The following is a 5,639-nucleotide window of genomic DNA, read 5'->3' on the forward strand; positions in this document are numbered from 1 at the left end:
GGCAATGTATGTAACCTAAATATTTTTACCCCCATAATATGCTGAAATAAAAAAAAATTAGAGCAATTTTTGTGAAACCATGGGTAAGACAAAAATTCATGTTACTTTTTAATATGAGTTCCTTCATGGAACCAATGCAGCGCAGACAGCTTGAAATATCAATGAAGTTTTTGGGAAGGATGTGGCTAATGAACACACAGTACATTGATGGTTTGAGAAGTTCCATTCTGGTGATTTTAATCTTGAAAATGAGCCACGTGTGTGACCTGATACCAAGGTGGATAATGATGAGCTGAAAGCTATAATGGAAGCAATTCCATCTCAACCTGTGTGTGAATTAGCAGCAAGGTTGACATTATTATTCCAAAAATATTGGACCTTTTGAAACACATGGGCAAGGTAAAGAAGCTGGATGGATGAGTACCTCATGAATTAAACGAGCGTCAGAAGAGAAATTGTCTCAAAGTTTGACTTTCTTTTCTGTCATGATATAAAGGTGAACAACTTCTGTATTGTATTGTTATGTGTGATGAAAAATGGATTCTTTCTGACAATCTCAAGTGTTCAGCACAATGGTTGGGTAAAGATGAAATGCCAAAACACAATCCAAAACCGAATATTCATCCAAAAAAAAACTAATGGCATCTGTTTGGTGGTCTGCCACTGGTATTATACACTACAGCTTCATGAAAACTGGTCAGTTGATTACAGTGGATGTCTACTGCAACCAGTTGGATGAAATGATGAGGATGCTTGTGATTAAGCAGCTGAATTGGTCAATAGAGATAGGTCAATCCTCTCGCAAGACAATCCTCGACTGCACGTCGCACAAACAACGCTGCTCAAACTACAGAGGCTGGACTTGGAAACTCTCTGGCACCCACTGTATTCACCAGACCTTGCACCAATTGACTACCATTTCTTCCAGGCTTTGGACCACTTCTTGCAAGGAGAAATATTCAATTCTCAATAAACCATGGAAAACACCTTTCATGACTTCATTGCCACTTGCTCTCCAGGCTTCTTCGCTGCTAGCATAAGCAAGCTACACTTAAAATGGCAAAACTATTTGGGTGCATACTTTAATTAATTGTACTGCTTCTTGTTTGAGACATAATAAACTACACTTTTGATTTAAAATTGAACATTTAATATTTAATCTATAGAAAAATAGCAAATGGAGAAAGAAGCAGCATAGAGATTGCCTTGAGGTGTGTGTGCAGAGGACCTGGTAAAGGAGGAATAAAAGATGAAACCCATATTTCTGGCTTGAGCATTTAGGTGTCACTCTCAGGGTAAATATCTCATTTGGGGAAAAGATGATGAATTCCTTTATGGACACACTGAGTTTAGATGCCTATGGGTCATTGAAAAGCATGTCCATTTAGACAGGTATCCGTCTCTGGAGCTCAGTAGAGATATTTCGATGGAGATAAAGATTTGGTGTTTATTAGTACATAGATGTTAATTGAAGCCATAGTTGTAGGTAAGATTTACGAGGGAGAGGGTATGGAGTGAGAGGAAAAGAAGCCAAGATTGCGGTCTACTAATACAGGGATATACAGAGAAGACGATCCTATAAATGAGGCTGAGATGGAGATGCAAGAGAGTTAGAGGAAAACCAGAAGAGTTCATATTTACAAGCAGTGAACTCATTAGAGCTCTTGTCGTATATATGGATCTTTAGTTCCTCAGGACAGAGCAGAGGGGATAGGATAGTTATTGCCAAGGTCTTTAAAGGAGGAGAATGACTAGGTGACAGATGATGGTGATGGATGCTGACTAGGAGGGCAGAGTGTGATATGACTGGATGGCACATGCTTCACAGTGGCAAGAACAGAGTTTTCAATGTGAGCAAATGAGGAACCTTTTGAGAGGGTTGCAGGGAAACAATATTTCAAGAGGAGAAATAAATTTAACTTGAGGCATGAGAAGGATGAAGGAAACAAGATTGTGGCTATAAAGAAAGGGATTTTATAACTCAGGATTTGGCACAGTGGAAAAGTTTAGGACACAGGAGGGCAATAGGTGATTTTGTTAAGCAGAAAGTAGCACAGAGTATTGTGGGGTGGTGATATGAGAAAGTATAGCAAACCAGAGGCTCTCCTTTGGTACTAAACACAGCAGGGATTTGGGGTAGGTGGGTTCAACTGTGGGGAAAGTTGCTGGATAATCAGTCTTGGCTCTACCCCGTATGTGACTGGAGTACTTGTGTTTCTTAGGGAGTTATCTTCAGCCAATGGAGGCCTCCCTTTGGTAGATATTTATGTATAAGTGGAATAAATGACCCAAGGTCTGGATTGATGGCATGAGCTGTGTGAGTCACCCAATTTTCTGCAAAGTGGCCAAGCAATGTTCAGTTCTATGTGCCAACCTTTGAACTACATGGAACACCTTCCATCTCTCCTTTCAGATCACAATTTAAGATCTGAAGCTTTCTTTGTCTTTTGAGTCATAGTGATGTGACCCTTTTAAGTGCTTCTATAGTATCATATAATTTCCCCATCATAGCACTTGTCTGAATATATTATTGCCAGTTTATATAGCTATATCCTCCATAAGTCATTCTGCTTAAAGGACATGGATTTTCCTATCCACTGATATATTTCCAGAAACTGTCATAATGACCGAAATATTTACACACACACACACACACACACACACACACACACACACACACACACACAGATATACACATGTACGCATATACTTTTGGATATATCTGTGAGTGAGGCCAGAATATCTTGCAGGAACTGTACCTTCTGTCTGGGGGACTCTTATGTGCCTGTGCTCAGCGGAGGTGTTCTGTAGTAAGGTGGAGGTTTTCTGCCCTCAGGGTCTAGGGGGATGCATGGAGCAAAGGGGTAGTGTCTTGTCAGCAGCTCACCGTGATCATGGCCAAAAGAGGGCAGCAGAGGGTTACAGAGGAAAGATGATTTGACGTGGTGCAGAGGAGGGCAGGTGCTAAAGAGTACAAAATCAGGAATGAGAGTGTTGGGTGCTGGGGACAAGGGGGTGGGGTGCTTTTTACAGCAGCTAGTCCTATGGGAGGAGGTTCAGTAAGGAGAGAGTTGGCAAATCTGCCGGCCTAAAGAGGTTGCTTAAAGGAAAATAGAATCTTAAAACCAAGGAATGAAGCAGGAAGTAGTAAGGCCCTGGAGTTTGACCCTGAAAGTATGGCCTGCCAGTCATAGGAAGGAGGGTAACAGGATGGGGAAGGTTCGCAGAGTGCAGGGAAGCCACAGGATATACAAGAGAGATGCTTCAAGGAAATGGGGAAGGTCTGCCTCTTAGATGTAGATCAGGTTCCTTCTGTTCTGAATGGTCCAAAGGGAGAGGAACTGGGACGAAGGAGCTGGGAGACAGGGTCAGCGATTTCAATTCTAAACAAGAACTAGTCTCCAGTCTCTTCTCATGCCACCCTCCCACCTCTGTGAACTCTGTTCTACCCACACTGGCTTCGTCTCAGTTCCTCAAAGGTGACAATTTCCTGCTGCTTCACTATTAGCGTGGTTGGATTTTTGTCATCCCTCAGGTCTTGACTTAAATGTTATTTCCTAAGAGAGTTTTTTTTTTTTTTAACTGTCCTTTGCTCTTCACTATCACAGAGTCACGTTTACTTCCTTTAAACATCCACTGCTATTTGTATTTATGTATTCATTTGTTCCTCTCCTGTTGACTGTCTGCTTCCTCCGGGGGGTGGGTAAGGCCCACGTGTATTTTACTCCGCAGTGTATACTCAGTATCTAGCAGAATATTTGGCTTGTGGTGGTGCTTAATAAATATTTGCTGGACAAACATACTGAATAGGTTGCCATAGGAGAGAGGAAGTTATTCCATCCTATCTCCCGTGGAAGGTATTCACCATGGACTGAACATGGAATTGACCAAGACATTGTATAAAAGATTCAAGGATCAGACGGTTAATTTAGTAAATGTCATGTTACTAAAATGGCATTCGAAGTCCCTTTCTGTCATTTGATTCTATTATTCCAAGAAATGGAGAGTATTAAATTAATGATTCTAAAATGGAGGCAATAATCAGTCTGTTGTTCATCAATATGAAAAGGAAAGAGAATAAATGTGGCTAATTAGAGAGTAATGAAGATCTTGCCAAACCATTAATAAAAGTAGAAAGTATAATTTGTAAAGAACCTGGACCTTAAACAAGTTAGCACACTTGGGTAACTTTCTAGGGAAATACTTAGGGATTAATACAAAAGTAGATCTGAAAAGAACTACCTTATTCTCCTTGTGTCTTTAATAACCAGCACAGTATCTGGTACATAGTAAATGAACAATAAATATTTGCTGCATAAATAAATAAATAAGTAACTTTTAGAAACCACACCACCACACTTTTATAAATCTATCCAAAAGAATCTGTATTAGATTATCCCCTTTGCTCAGTATTAGTTGCCCATATATAGCTTAACACCTTCCTATAGATAACATGCTTACAATATATCATCAAAGAGAAGATAAAATGATGAAGCCATGAAGATAGCCATGTTCCTCATTGTTGCATGTGGATGCAGGGAAAAATCATCGCTGAAAACATTTTCAGTTTTCTGAGATTGTCTATGAGTTGCTGTTATGTTTTCTTAAAATTGACATTTAAATAAATACAATAACTAATACTCATTAAGATAGTAGACATGATTTGGATAAGCAGTTTTACTTCAAGTTTTTTTTAGCATGTATACATCACTAAATATCAAATATTAATACTAATAAAATATGTATTTAATATTGACTATTGTGGTGGACAGACTTTAAGGTGGCCCTCATGACCCGAACTCCTGGTGTTCATGAGCTTGTGTATTCCCTTCCTGAGTGTGATGGGATCTGTGACTTACTTCTAACTAATAGCATATGGCAAAGGTGATAGAATGCCACTCATGTAATTATGCTATTATTTAAGCCTCAATCTCACTAATAGACTTGCTCTAGAATCTCTCCCTCCATTGCTAGCTTTGAAGAAGCATGCTTCCATAAATGCTACAGGCACAAGAAAATGAATTCTGCCAACAACCTGAGGGAGCATGGAAGAAAAATCTTCTCTAGCTGAGCCTTTAGATGAGAACCATATCTTGGCTGATAGACTGTTTGCAGCCTTGCTTGCAGAGAACTCAGCTGAGATATACCCAGACTTTAGACCCAGAGAAATTATGAGATAATAAATGTGTATAGTTCTAAGTCGCTCAATTTGTTACAAAGCACTGAAAACTAATATAGCTATGAGTACTTATAGCAAAATATACAGCAAAACTGAAAAGAAGCTCTTTAGTTAAGCTAGGATTATAGGCATGAGCCACCATGCCTGGCCCGTACCACCTTTTCTTTATCCATCCATCTGTTGATGGACATTTAGGTTAATTCCGCATCTTACCTATTGTGAATAGTGCTAAAGTAAACATGGCAGTGCAGATATCTCTTCAATGTACTGATGGTGTTCCTGCAGTGGGATAATCACTGGAAGGTTCTATTTGGCCATCTCGCTCCACCTTTATCTATGCATTTCATACATGTATGCATGTATATGTACAATATGAATTTTTTTAAAAGAGAAAACATACTACATCCATGATTCTAAACTTAATTTTTTCACTTACCATTATTCTTTGAAATTTTTCCAT

This window comes from Propithecus coquereli, unplaced genomic scaffold (genome assembly GCF_000956105.1).
Source record: "Propithecus coquereli isolate 6110/MARCELLA unplaced genomic scaffold, Pcoq_1.0 Scaffold128, whole genome shotgun sequence".
NCBI classification, from domain to species: domain Eukaryota; kingdom Metazoa; phylum Chordata; class Mammalia; order Primates; family Indriidae; genus Propithecus; species Propithecus coquereli.